Source organism: Eptesicus fuscus, chromosome 17, assembly GCF_027574615.1.
Source record: "Eptesicus fuscus isolate TK198812 chromosome 17, DD_ASM_mEF_20220401, whole genome shotgun sequence".
In the NCBI taxonomy this organism is placed as follows: Eukaryota; Metazoa; Chordata; class Mammalia; order Chiroptera; family Vespertilionidae; genus Eptesicus; species Eptesicus fuscus.
In genome coordinates, this window is record NC_072489.1 from 44,473,051 (window position 1) to 44,486,389 (window position 13,339).

At 44.8% G+C, this 13,339-nt stretch overlaps 1 protein-coding gene across 3 annotated transcripts in view; it reads left to right on the top strand.

The window, feature by feature from the left end:
* WBP1L (WW domain binding protein 1 like) overlaps positions 1-13,339 on the top strand; it is a 55,512-nt gene that overhangs the window by 18,671 nt on the left and 23,502 nt on the right. The gene's annotated exons all lie outside the window — the stretch shown is intronic.

Consider the following 13,339-nt stretch of genomic DNA (forward strand, 5'->3'; position numbering starts at 1 on the left):
CTGTGAACTGGGAAGGAGGGGGCTGATCAGTAGAAAGATGTCTCAGACACTGCTTGAGGCCATAAACAGTTGTTTAACTGCAGCATTTTGTCAACATAATCCTGCTTAATTCTGGTTTAGTTTCCTTTTTTAAAATTGGAGAATTCATTGTTGAATTTAATTCTGCATTATCAGACAGATGACTACAACAATTATATAACGAAGGATTTGACTTACCTTTGGTCCACCGTGTATGAACCTGGATCACTTACATAAAAGAACCCTTTTTTTTTCATACTAGCAGAAATTGCTAATGATCATCTTGCCTCTTAAATCCCAAAGCTGACTACTTTGCCACTGGGCTGTGGTAATATTTGCAGGGCATGGCAAGAAATGAAGTTGCTTTCCTTGGAATGCCTGCGTTTACCAATTCAGCCTCTTTTTCTCCTCACCCCTCCACTCCCCAAATCTCCGTGCTCAATGAGAGTTGGTCAGCAAGGGGCTGGGCAAGAAAAAGTAGATGAGTGAAAAGAAGCCATCCATGGTCAGTAGCCACTCTATTATAGTGTATGATATTGTGCTAAGTGTAATGCTTTGGGTTTAATGCTGCCTTGCCCACAGGAATGTATAATCTCGTAAGTAAAAAAAAAAAATGCTGATTAGAAACACTGTCTTGAGTAGTATCCATTAAAGTAGTATTTATTAGGGCAGTGGTCGGCAAACTCATTAGTCAACAGAGCCAAATATCAACAGTACAACGATTGAAATTTCTTTTGAGAGCCAAATTTTTAAACTTAAACTTCTTCTAACGCCACTTCTTCAAAATAGACTCGCCCAGGCTGTGGTATTTTGTGGAAGAGCCACACTCAAGGGGCCAAAGAGCTGCATGTGGTTCGCGAGCCGCAGTTTGCCGACCATGGTATTAGGGGAACATCAGGAAGTCTATGATGCAATTTTGATCATTTAGATTGAACTTCTACAAAATTATTATTTATTTTCTAGTAATTTTGTTGCAATTCCACTTATTCAGAGATCACTGCTGATGAGTATTGTTTAGAAATGGGGAATGTTTACATAGCCTATCAGAGCAAGGGTTCTTGGGTATTTTGTTCATGGTGGTATCTGTAGGCCCTAGAACAGTGCCTGGCACACTGGGCGTTCAGTAGATGTGGAACAAATGAGTAAGCACACTTACGCCATGGTACTCTTTCTGGAGAACTGCATGTGCCACTCTGTCTTGTTAGGTAGGTTCAGATCAGAGTTGCCCCTGAAGGGCTTAGGATGCCCTTTCCTCCGGTTTGGTTGTCACACTTAATGATGCACTTGCTTTGTGGTGGTCGGCTGTTGCCAGGGAACTGAGGAAATGAAAGGAAGGCATTGAAAACAGCTTTTTCGCTCTTCTTTGGGTGGCTGTGCCTTGATGTCCAGGCCTACCTGGCTGGCAATTTGGCCTCTAGGTGAGGACTGTAGCAAGGCATGGGATAGACAGTATGACCGTGTCTTAAGAATGCATATATGCCAAAGAATGGTTCCCTAGGCCATTCTTTTAGCAGCAGAAGCCACTTCTCTCTGCACATCTCCCCTCTTCTCTTCTCCATAGCAGTGAGCCTGTGATTCATTCTTTTCATAAGCCTTGAGGAAATGGCTCAGCTGGCTTGGCTCATTCATTTCCTTGTCAGGAAAGTCAATGTGACCTTGACCGGCAGTGGGAGACCTGAAGCAAGCACCTAGTATTTGGCTGGATTCACTAATGATTGAAAAATACTTCTGGCAATTCACCATGCTCTAAGTGCTGTGTACTGCTAATTTATTATCCTAGGTGGGGGTGAAAGATACTAATTTGCAAGACTCATTTCTGATTTACCTGGGTCATACTAAGCACCGTGCCACTCCCAAGGAGGCCTTTGATAAATATCACTGAAAGAAAATTGTTGAAGAAAATAAGATGATGAGATATACTTGCTTTGAGTCATGGAAACTATACCTAATTTGCACCTTACGAAGTTAGTAGAAAGTAACTTGGGATTTATGAAGTTCCTCTAAAGATTGTTCTCCTTAAGGAGAGTTATGTCTGCAAGTCCAAATCCAAACATAGGCCCTTTGTCCTTTGCTAGTGTTTTCTTTGGTAGAGGATTCCAGGTCAGAGAGAGCTACTGTGACCTGCTGCTTAGGGAACGGTGGCCAGATGAGAGCTGGCTTACATCACTGACTAGGAAAAGTCAGATCAGGACACCAGCCCCAGGGGCCTTTGCTTTTTATGCAAAGCTTGCTGTTAAGAGAGCCATTTTCTCCATAAACTGAGCTTAGAGAAGAAGGCATAACAAACCTAAGGTGGTGAACTTTTCAGAAGCAAGAGTTAAATATAGATGATCTGCTTTACTGGCAACTTGGAGGCTGCGGTGGGACTTGTTGTACCTTTTGTAAGACAAGTGAGGAAAGATGTTGGCACCTGTACATGCGCAGTTTGTTTATGAAATATAAACTCTTCTGTTGAAGTGAGGGCTGGAGAGATCAGTGTCCAAGGTAGCATGTCATACCTCAGCTGGGAAAGAGGTGCTTCTCCACGCCCCCTGCGAATTGTCTGAATCCCTAGAGAAAGTGGGACCGCTAGAGACTTAAAGCACTATTTGTTGAGCAGGGACTCTGGCAGGGGTCGGGTGGGGGGAGCGGGAGGAGGGGGGAGGTTCTGTGAAACTAAGTCATTCGGCTTGATTTTCTTTCCCAAGGAGGAGAAACAATACCTTGGGGGTTGTAGTGTCGGGTCCTTATTCAGAGAAATGTAGCTCTTCTCAGCTTTAGACTCTTGCTTTATGTACAGCCAAGCCTGCTCAGAGCCGAGGGGAGCTGATAGGAGTGGGGCCGCTTCTGTCCTCCGTTGTAGGCTCCAGCGCTAGTGGGTCTAGGGCTGGCCCTCGTGGGTTTGCAGCACATCCTCCTCACTATTCCACAGCAGCTGTCTGGAGCTTTTTCTGCTGTGCCTGAACTGATGTCATTTCCCCCTTGGCAGACAGCTTCGGCTTTGCTGCGTCTGAGATATGTCACGAGAAGGTGGGGGTGGGTTGGAGCCAGACAGTGGGGAGTAGCAAGGAGAGCAGGAGGTAGAGCGCCTGCTTGGTCTCAGGACTCTGTTTACTTTCTCTGCTTTGCTCAGGAAGGCTGCTTAACTGGGACTGCGGAGCACACAGGCCCACCAGGGGAAATGCTCATTCCAAGAACTTAACTTTTAAAAGCCCTTTGTTGCAAACGTTAGTGTGGATGATGCTCTTGCAGGATGCCTTCCCTGTTGGGTCTTAGACAGGTAATGAACTGGCTGTGTGTACGTGGATCCGGGTTGGGAAGGGAAGACGGGTGGGAGTTTGTTTATGGGGTGGAGGTTGGAACCTTTTAGAAAATGTCTCGCAGTTGTAACAGGACAGCTCCCATACAGAGATTTCTAGTCTTCCCTTGGTGTTTATAGTGGCTCCTTACTTCTAGAGCCACCACATTCTTAACTCCCTACATCCCTGAGTCTGTCTGGGGCGTCCATTCTGATTTTCCATTAGACACCGTAAGACCATTTCCAGAGCTGCTTGGAGGAAACAGTTGAGAGAGATTGAGGTGGGGGAGGGGGAGAGGCAGAATGGGGTTCTTGATCAGAAAGAAACCCTTTTTATTCCTTCTCCGTTTTGATTTGGCTAGTTAGCAGAGATTTCTTCACAGTTCTCTGGTTCTAAAGAGATTTCTGAGTGGGGAGAGGGGACCTTCTTTTAATGGAAAGGGCTTTCTCCTTTTAAGCCTGTGGTCAGGGCTGCGTGCCTGAGGGACATCCTGCGTGCCTGAGGGACCGTAGAGGGATGGGGGTGGAATGGACCACCTTTCGGCCTTCTTGACTGATTTTTCAAAACCAGCAGACCCCTATGGCCGAGACTTGATTGTTTTGGGAGCTACTGTTTGAAGTAGGGGCACTACATTATAGCTGGTAACCTAGTTGGGATGAGAAAACAGTAGCAAGGGACCAACTGCTGTCTGCTTCGGACACAGCTGTTGCTGACTGTTTGTTCCAGGGCTTCTGAGAGTTGGCCATCCCCACCCCCTCCTTGGTCTGAAAGGCATGTCTGTATCGGAATGCGTAACTGTAACTGGCGGCAGCGGCTGTAAGAGGGGGTGGGGTGGGACACACACCCTCTGCTGCCTGTTCCTGGTGAGGAAAAGCCACAGGGAAGATCAGACCTGAAGCCTTAGAGAGTCCCTGTTAAGGACTGCTGGTCTTAAAAGTGCTAGGTGAGCAGATCTCCCTTGGGTTGCCTGAAATTCTTTTAAAAGTAAGCTTCTCTGAATAGCTCCACATATTCCATTATTGCTCTTGTTGATCTTCAGTGTTCCTTTAATGCAGTTGATGAGCAGAGAGTGGGGTCCCATTTGAGCATCTCCTCTGTCACCCAAGACTGTCATTTTAACCTATGGGCAGAGTGAGCCCTGGTGAGGCTTTTGAGCAGCATTGGAAATGGGATGGGTGAAGCATCCCATGCTGGGTCAGATGACGGGGAGAGAGCCTGATAGAGACAAGAGCAGGGCTGGGGAGCCAGAGAGACCTGTGTTCATATCTTGACTCCTCTGGGGTCTCAGCAGGGCAGCCCTGCTTAAATGCTCTGAACCTCATCTTTGAAATGGAAATAATAAAGCCTGCTCAAAGAGTTATTGGGAGGATTTCACAAAAGAATGTATTTAAAACAGTAGCACTTTGGCGGGCTGAGAGTTGGCATTTCGTTAAAAACAACTATTATTTTTATCTACTCATTCCTAAAGGATGCAGGACCAAAGGGATACCAGGAAGCAGAGGCCGGACTATGGAGGGTGTGGGTGGGCAGGAGCTCTTGCACCAGTCATTTGGTGACTATGTTGTGCATTGACTGAGAGTTGGGGGATGTATGTACCAGTGTACATCTTATGTATTGGGGGCGAGAGGAAATCCAGTACCCTCCACTCAGTTAAGTGAGAGGATGCAGTGATGGGTAAGGGCCCGGTTGGTGGTCAATGAGGAGCACCTCGGAGGTTCAACAGCAGGTGAATCTTTACTCTTGCTTCTGAACAGGTTCCTGGTAGAAGGCTGAACTAGAGAACCTCTTGGAGGCCCTTTGTGCCCTAGGCTTCTGGGATTCAAGCTTTGCCTATAAAAACCTTGAGTATTTTGGTTACAGAATTTTGTATATTTCTAGCATTTCTGTGCGATAGTGTAACTATGTTCTTTATTGGACCTATGTAAAAGCCAGCCTTGTAAAGATTACTTGGTGATAATTTTGTTTTTTAAAAAATGATATAAACTATATATGCTATTAGTCTTTTTAAAATTTTATCTTTATTGTTGAAAGTATTACAGATGTCCTCTTTTTTTTCCCCATTGTCCCCCTTCACCCCATTCCACTCCCACCCCTTCCTACTCCCCAGCCCCCCTTCACCACACTTTATTGCTTGTGGGCCATGCATATATGCTTATAAATTCCCCTGTTAATCTCTCCCCACCCTCCCTGTGCTATTAGTCTTTATTATGTATAATATGTATGCACTTTAAAATATTTTTCCCCTTTTAATCCACAACTCACAACCTTGTCTTATGTGATAGTGTGGTTCTGTTTCTACAAAAGTACATGCTGAGTACTTGCCCAAATTCTTCAGCTCATTAGGGAAATGGTAGTTGACTTTTTTTTTTTTTTTTTTTTGAAAGCCTGAAGATTTTCTCACCTGGACTGCTATGCCTAATGTCTGTGAGAGTAGAGTAGGATTAATGCATTGTTCCAGTTGGGGCATATTTTCTGAGTGTTGTTTCTAGGTGGCCCAGGGACCATCTAGGAAAGACATTGCTCTTCTCTGTGTGAACATTTGCATTTTACTCTGAAGACTCTCAGGCATGCATCATCTACTGGATAATGCCACTGCATGGAGGTTTTGAACACTTAATGAATGGGGTCAAGGTACAAAGGATGCTAAGACAAAATAAGCACAGTCCTTACTTCCTGGAAGCTCACACTCTAATGCAGTTCTTAAAATGCATAAAAATCCCCTGTGAATCTGGCTTATTAAAGTGCAGATTCAGTAGGTGGGGGGTGTGGGGATATGCATTTCTGTGAAGTTCTTCAAGTGGTTCTGATCCTGGAAATTTCTGGTCACACCTTGAGAGACGCCTCCCCATTCCACCCGACCTTTAGTAGCCTGGAAATAGTTACATTACCATGTGCTGAGACTACACCTGAGGAATCCCCAGGGCCTGTGATAGCTGAGGGTGGGAAAGCATCTAAATCTGGTTGGGGGAGGGGAAGTGGCTTGGAAGGCTCTCCTGAGAAGGTGATATCTGACCTGAATCTTGAAGGATGAGGAGGAGTTTACCAGACATATGAGCTGGGGAAAGAGCATTCTAGACAGATCAGGTTGGGACTGTTGTTTTTGTTTTCTCCTATGGATGAGAAGGGAAACCGTCATCTGTGGGTCTTTGTTAAAGAACTTGGCTCACCAGTATTGGAGTCCTATATGTCACAGAGAAGGAGGAAACATTAGGGCACTTCAGTCAAAATGAGTGTGGCATGAATTCACTGTCTATAAAGGGCAGATAGGCCTGTACCTTCCTTCCAGTGAGCTGTCTTTACTGTTCTTTGTGTGGAAGAACTAATACAGTGTTGACTAAAGAATAGTTTTTGTGCTTAGAGGAGCTAAAGTTCAGAAGAGAGTCACCTGCTGAACTTTTTTTTTGAATAGTGCGGTGTTCCAAATTTTAGATAAAATACACACTTAAGCATGCTATTTTAGTTTATTTTTGTATTATCTGGCAAGATCAGAGATTTCTGGTTAAGGGAAAATCTATCATGTATAGCTAACAGATGGATTACTGATTTTCAGAGAACAAGATTTCAATAGAATGTTCTTAGTCTGCTGATTTACATGAATTTTATTTCCTGTTTGACTCAGAAGGCATTGATTTTTATAATGCTGAAGGATTCTTATGACCAATATTCTGTATCTGAAAAGTGTTGTGCACCTATTTTATTCAAAATACGTTGTGCATACAAGTACGTATAAACGCTGTCCCTGCCCTCAAGGTTTACAGTCAAGTAGGGGAAATAGAACAAGTGTGCAGGTAACTGGAACATTAGGCAGGTGATGCTGAGTAACACTGGAGAGGAATAGAGTGCTCTGTGAGTGAAGAGGAGTGAAGAAATAGCTTTCTACCGGTGGCCCTTTCCACACTCCAGTAGTCTCAGTTGTTGCACTCACTATAGGGCCAGTTGAAGATAAGTTCTAGTCGATGGAATGCAGGCTAGATCCATCAAGACAATAATTTATATCTTGTACCTCGGAATGTTGTGGGAGGGGCTCACTGCACCCCAACTTGTCCTCACCGATAAAGTAAGATGATCTCTGATACTAGAAATGAGTAGTCTCCAATAAAGCTGGGGTAGGTCTGGGACTCTCTCAGGCAGTGTGCTCTTTCCATGTTAGAATTTGTGATGGATAGGGACATCTAAGAGGAACCAACTCCTGGCCCAAGGGGCTCTTTGCATTCTTGAAAGGGGGAGCCGGTACTTACAGGCCCTTGCTTGGCCTGATGCTTGCTAGATTGTCAGGTCATCCAGATGTTGAACCCCATTTGCTCCCTTGCATGGTAAGAGATCTTAGGGTCTTACAAGGACATCAGTGAAAACCCTGTGGTGATAGCCAGCCTAAAGCTGCAAGGTGGGAGCCATGACTAGGAAGAGGGAATTTGCCAACGTCTAATTTACTCATAAACTACTGAATATTATCCGATATTTACATGATACTTTAAAAAATATATCTTTATTGATTTCAGAGAGGAAGGGAGAAGCAGAGAGAGACAGAAACGTCAGTGATGAGAGAGAAGCATTGATTGGCTGCCTCTTGCATGCCCCCCATTGGGGATCAAGCCCACAGGCCAGGCATGTGCCCTGAACAGAAATCGAAACATGACCTCTTACTTCATAGGTTGACGCACAACCACTGAGCCACGCCAACCGGGCTTACATGATACTTTTATTATTTCATCAAGACAGCCACCCAGGAGGTAGGCAGTCTTATCTCCTTTCTACTGTGAGGAAACTGAAACTCAGTGTTCTCTCTTCAGGATCTCACAGCTAATGGTGTCTCTGGGCCAGGTCTTCTCAGTGTTGTCCTACTCTCACATATTGCCCTGCTGTGGTACCAGCACCAAGACCTTCTCTTTGCGTGTCCTGGGCTCAGCAGAGGACTAAGTGTTGACTTCCAGTCACCATTACCCTCTTTGTGTGCTTAGCCTCTCTCTACCAGGTTCAGGACAAATTGAGCAAGATCCTGCTCGGAAGGTAACTGGCTGTGTATGGTGCAGCACACGCCAGGTGACACTTGTTTGTACTGCCTAAGGTTGGAGCCAAAATCCTTCTCGGAACTGACTTGTAAAAGTCTTGTGACGGCATCACAGAACACCTCAGTTCACTATTGTCCCCTAAAGGTGAGAAAGGGTGGCTGTCATCTAAGCCTTTTCAGGTGAATATTTTTTTAATCCTCACCTGAGGATATTTTTCCACTGGTTTTTAGAGAAAGAGAGAGAGAGAGAGAGAGAGAAACCAATGTGAGAGACACATCAATTACCGCACAAGCCCTAACCAGGGCTGGGGATCGAGCCTGCAACCGAGGTATATACCCTTAACTGGAAATCGAACCACGAGTTGACACTAACCACTGGACAAACTGGCCAGGGCTTCAGGTGGATTTTTGAACCCCAACCATGTTTATTATAAGAAGGTACTTCTTAAGAGGAATCTGGCTTGTTTTCATCACATTCCTGTTATCAAAGCAAAGTGAAACCAGTGGACTGGACAATACGTTAGTGGAAAAGAAGACTGTCTGCTGATTTTGAAACTTTTACCCAGGATGGAGCCAAAGAAAACATTTACTTTCTCCAGTGACATCCCATGAGTTTGATCCACCCCTTCCCTCCCCTTTCCCTTGAAGAGGTAAATTTTAGTCCAGAAAAACAATAATTTTAGGCTACTTAAAAAACTGGGCTGTAAAATATCTTCTCCTGCTTGATTCCCTACCAACCAAATACTAGTTTCTTAACTCTACCCTCCCTCCCTCCCCCCCCCTCCCAGCAAGCAAGTCCTTGACTGTTTGTGCTAATCTATAGTTGAAATAGCCCGGCAGGTTGACCTGTTTTTGCCATTTCTGTGCCCCTCTGTAGCCATTGCTTCCTTGGGCAGAGCTCAACTGGGCTCGAACCCTGGACCTCACACGAGGCTTCTGTTGCCAGTTGTTGGAAATGGTGATTCAGTCTGAGGTGACTGGCTTGAATTATCTTGTTCTTTTAACTGAAAGGGAGAGGAGGGGCAGTGGTGGGAAGCTGTATGCATTTTAGGAGAGTGGGAGACATGCTTTGAGAATGGCTGGAATATGACACAGTGCCTTCTTTTCCTAAAAGCGGCTGAGGGTTTGCTGGGACTGTGTTGCATATAAGACATTGGTTCCCTTGGGCACTGCATCAAGGAGGCCAGAGTATTTATTATTGTTTGGTTCTCTTGTTTAGCACACTCCTCTCAGAAGCTTCCACTAAACTGTGACACACGCTCTCATTCATGGTTTTATATACTGCCCAACTTATCGTGTGGTGTGGTTTTCATCAAGGTTTGGAAATCCCTAGTTACCCACCAGGCGGTGGTGTGAATACCTGTGACCTCCCACTCTGGGTGTGGCTCTGGAGTGTGGTGAGGAGGCCCAGGATAGGCTGGGGCAGGCTGCCAGCAAAAATAGAATGTGCAATCACTCCCCTGTCTCTGGGTGAGGTTCCAGAATAAATCTGGGCCAGGCTTAGATTTTGCTGGGTTACTGTAAACCTGTCATGACCAGAAAACCCTGGGTAGGTCCCTCCGCGGTAATGCGAAATCACATCACCACCGCCTAACAGTTGGAGGATCCCTTCTTGTACGTCATAGCTAAGAGGCACAGGGAGTGTGGGGCAGGATCAGCCCAGGAGTTACTTGACTGTTAGTCACCAGGATCAGTACTTTCTGAAGGTTTTGCTAGGGTAGGTGCACTTGAGAGATTGACATTAGTCCTGCTCTCAGGGAATTTATAGTGGTTGGGGAGCCCCTGAGGCCACCAGGCAACAAGACTGGATGGAACAAGATCTGCACTAAATTGTGGGGTAAAATTTGTCTGGAACAGTGGTTCTAAAACTAGGGGAAGTTCCCCCCCCCCTCTTCAGGGGACATCTGGCAATGTTTGGACATTGTTGGTTGTTACAACAAGGAGGGTGGGTGTTGCTACCTGCTTCTATCAAGTAAAAGCCAGGGACACTGCAAATAAACATCCTGCAAAGCGCAGGACAATCCTCACAGCAAAGAATGATCTGGGTCCAAATGTCAATGGTGCCAGAAACTCTGGGTGGGAAACTAAGATCCAGCCCTCTGGCCCTATCCTGTTTGCTCAGTGGTTAGAGCGTCTGCCTGCAGACTGAAGGGTCCTGGGTTCGATTCCGGTCAGGGACACGTACCTCGGTTGCAGGCTTCCTGGCTCTGGTCGCGGTGCGTGTGGGAGGCAACCAATCGATGTTTCTCTCTCTCTCCCTCTCCCTTCCATTCTCTCTCTTAAAAAAAATCAATGGAAAAAATATCCTCCAGTGAGGATTAAAAAAATAAAAATAAGATCCAGCCCTCCGGAACTGACATTTCATCACTTAATGGGAATAATCTGGATAAGCAACCCCCTGAAGGGTAGGATCCCAGTAGTGCCCAAATAACTTCATACAGCTTAAAGACCAATCCAGGGGTCCTCAAACTTTTTAAACTGGGGGCCAGTTCACTGTCCCTCAGACCGTTGGAGGGCCGGACTATAGTTTAAAAAAAACTATGAACAAATTCCTATGCACACTGCACATATCTTATTTTGAAGTGAAAAAACAAAACGGCAGAAACACCCGCATGTGGCCCTCGGGCCGTAGTTTGAGGACGCCTGAATTAGGCTGTGGTTATTTTAATGGCAGGCCGTATTTCAAGCCAGGTGCCTACTGCTGTGTGTCTTGGGTAGGTGCACGTGAGAGATTGACATCCCTTTTCTAAATCATCTTTTAATCTTTAAGTGTAAGGTCTTAGAGTTCAGAAAGTTCTTTAGAGTTATTCAGCATATTTTGGAGATGGAGCCTCTGGATTCTGAAGATTAAAAAAAAAATTGTATCTGTTCGCAGGGAGACCATTTTTAATGTGGCCCTTTGTCCGAGGTAGAAGTAAACCGTTTCCTTGAACAGTGTTGAACTTTTTATTGGCACTAGATCTCTGGTACTTGTCTCTAGACCAACAGGCACACAAGACAAGTCCCATTATTCTTTAGCTCCCAACAAAAGCCTACCGCGGCAGGATAGAACTGCTGGCAAAAAAATGGGGTTAAATTTAGAATTTTGCTTAAAATGAGGACTGTGCCCATGTGTGCTCTTCACTGTCAAATGAAACTGGTGAATCTCTTTTAAAGCCCATTAGCAACAAATTAACTTGTACCTTCACTATTTCAGATCCCTTTCAGAGAAGTAATTTATTTGATCAAGAGCCATGTTCAAGATAGAACAAAGACTTTGATGAGCTAGAAACCAGTCATAGAAATAATATTGAACCAAAAGCCAGAAGACCAGGGTTTTGAGGATACCAGTTCTGTCATCTGCAGTCTTATGCTAAATGTTAGTTCCTTATCCATAAAATATGAGTAAACATTAAATAATTTTTTTTTTATTGATTTGAGAGAGAGAAAAAGAGAAACATCGGTTTGTTGTTCCACTTATTTATACATTCATTGGTTGCTTCTTGTGTGTGCCCTGACTGGTGATCGAACCCGCAACCTTGGCATATTAGAACGACACTGTAACTGGCTGAGCTGCCTGGCCAGAGATAAACTTTCAAAAAAAATTTTATTTATCTTTATTGTTGAAAACATTACAGATGCCTCCTTTTTCCTCCCATTGACCCCTTCTCTCCAGGCCTTCCCAGCACTATTGTCTGTCCATGGTTTTTGTTGTTGTTGTTGTTGTTGTGTGTGTTTTTTTAACGTAACAGTTTAGTTAGTACGAAGTTCCTCAAAGGCCAAGTTCACATCTTACCTGTTGTTTTTGTGCCTGTCAGCATATAGTAGGAAAGTTTAGGTTAAGCCCTAAGCATGAAATTCTTCCCACTAAAATTTGGGCTTTAGGTTTAGAAAACTTGTTCTAGCTGTGTGACCACTCTAAACTAGTTCCCTCATTTCCTATAAAGGGGAATATATAACATATATAAAAATGCCCAGCCAAATGATTAATTAACACAGACACTGAGCAGAACTTGCTTCTCTGTCACATCTCTTGAATGTTAAGGCAGGAGGTTTTCCTGATTCTGCAGAGGTATTTCCCGTATGCAAGAAAGGGGGGCCCTCTCTTTGTCCAGGTACCTGTTTTACATGTCGTGTGTAAGGTGTTTCTTGAGCTTCAGCATAGAGAATTCAGATGTCTGCTGTTTATATTTGGGCCTCTACCGCATGTCTTAATCTCAAGGTGAGGGGATGAACAGTCTATTACTGAACACGAGAGCAAGAGAAGCTAATCAGATGCCTACAGGGGCCAGGCAGTGACATGCTTGAGTCAAGTAGATGAAGTATTTAGACCAGTGATGGGCAACCTTTTGAGCTTGGTGTGTCAAACTTCGCCAAAAAACTGAGCATAACTCGGGTAGTGTGTCACTTTGAGGAAAAAACTAACTCCAAGACTCTAGTCGCAAATGTTTCATCCTCAGGAGCAGCAAATGTTTCATCCTCGGCATGCGGCCGCGTGTCATCAGAAATGGCTACGCGTGTCAGTGCTGACACGCGTGTCATAGGTTCGCCATCACTGATAGACAGTAGGGATTGTGGGGGAGGCTGTGGTGGAGCCAGAACTCATGAACATCTGTGACTCAGCCTAATTTGGCTTAAGGCCCTAATATATGGGTCCTGAATTTTCAGGAGCATCTGGAAATCTGAATTTCTGTATGAATTGTTCTCATTTTAAAATGTTATACAGATAATTCAATTTTTCAAAACATCGGGAAACAAGTACCATGTGGACATAGAATTGATTAGTAGTAGGCCCATTGTGTCCGGAGGTCCACCAGTTTGCAGTCCCTGCTTTTAACAGGAGAGGCAGTGATACAACATGGGAAGGAAAGGACTACCCTCATAGGACCAACCGTGGACACATGGCAGTCTGCTGAATTGCCCACCTGCTCTGTCACATGCTGCCTGCTATTTTGTTTCTCGACTCTCTGCACCAGCTCTTGCTGAAATGCCACATTTCTCGTATTTATCTGTGACAGAAGAAACCAGTGATGAGCCCTGGCTGGTGTGGCTGAGT